Source organism: Nymphaea colorata, chromosome 4 (assembly GCF_008831285.2).
Source record: "Nymphaea colorata isolate Beijing-Zhang1983 chromosome 4, ASM883128v2, whole genome shotgun sequence".
Classification (NCBI taxonomy): Eukaryota; Viridiplantae; Streptophyta; class Magnoliopsida; order Nymphaeales; family Nymphaeaceae; genus Nymphaea; species Nymphaea colorata.
In genome coordinates this window covers 21,355,752-21,357,261 of record NC_045141.1, presented here as the reverse complement: position 1 = coordinate 21,357,261, position 1,510 = coordinate 21,355,752, and positions in this window count along the sequence as shown.

Here is a 1,510-nt window from a genome sequence, read left to right as displayed (position 1 = left end):
CACTGGCACGCCAAAAGAAGTTTATGATAACTCCATTTCTTTTCTTGCAACGAAACCATATAGTTTTGATTTATTATAATTATTATATATATATATATAATAAATCAAAACTATATATGTGTGTGTAAAAGTCGTAAAATTAATGATCTTGAAAACCGTCAGCATTGGCAGTGGCACGCCCAAACTAGTTTATGATAACTCCATTTTTTTTCTTGCAACGAAACCATATAGTTTTGATTAATTTATATATATATATATATATATATACACACACACACACACACACACAAATAATAAATCAAGACTATATTTGTGTGTGTAAAAGTATCAAAATTAATGATCTTGAATTGTCCTATAATATTCTAGCCTTCAAAATGATAATTTCATTATAAGCAAAACATGTCTGAAAATTTCATAAATGAACTTCTGTTGGCACACGATCGCTGGATGTTACTGGATGGCTAAATAACTTAAATCCATATAAAAAAACGTCTTTAGTTATAGGAGCAATGAGAGTTCTATGCTGTCGTATTGCAGCTACATTAAGTCGGATTGTTAAAATTTAAAGATGTGTTGTTAAAAAATAGTCATTAAATTGGTATTAACCACGGTCTCAGCAGTTGCAAACACACTTTTTGTGCCGGTTTATATATATATATATATATATATATATATATATATATATATATATATATATATATATAGGTGTGTGGGTGTGAATTTTTTTTTTCTCCTTGTTTTCTCTCAACCATTTATTTGCTTGAGATGAAGACTCCTTATTAGATACTTGAGTGACTTGGATAGTTAAAGTCATTATATATATAATATACCACTTTTCAACCATTCATACATTTATATGTGCCACATCTTTTGCTCTTTGTTTTTCAGGTATTCCGAGTAAAGCTCGATTCATCGACAAGCTCTAAAGAATGAAAGTGAAAATTAATACAGATACAGCTCGGATTGAGATAGTCATGTATATGTATTAATGTAGAGACTGGTTTAGGGGTAAATGTTGGCCGGAACTTAGTTGGCCCTCCTATCGGCACTGCACCAAACCGCTAGACTCCACTTCTTGGTGTCAAATAGTTAATGGAGGTAGTGATATGATATTAGAACTATTGGATCCAATACAATGCAGGGCGCCATTGGGTATTTCCATCTTCTGACATTCTCCTCCCTGCATTTCTGTGTTCACAGATTTGATATTAAGAATCAATTTGGATTTCCATGCATCATTTAAAAACATACGTTAAACTAGCCCGTTTAGCTCAGTTGTTGTGTTGCTCATGCACTGTTCAGATCTGGACAAATATGCAATCTGCAATGTAAGTTTTGTTTGTAAGGTGCCTTTGTTTTTTGCTACAACTAGATCCATTTGTGCAATTTCCAAACTAAACTAGATATTATCTAAACAAGGCTTATAATCTTTCTCCTACACAAGAAAAACACAATGACGAGAAGAAACAACCATGCTGGAGGATGCCTCCGACCTTGATTGCTCAAAAAA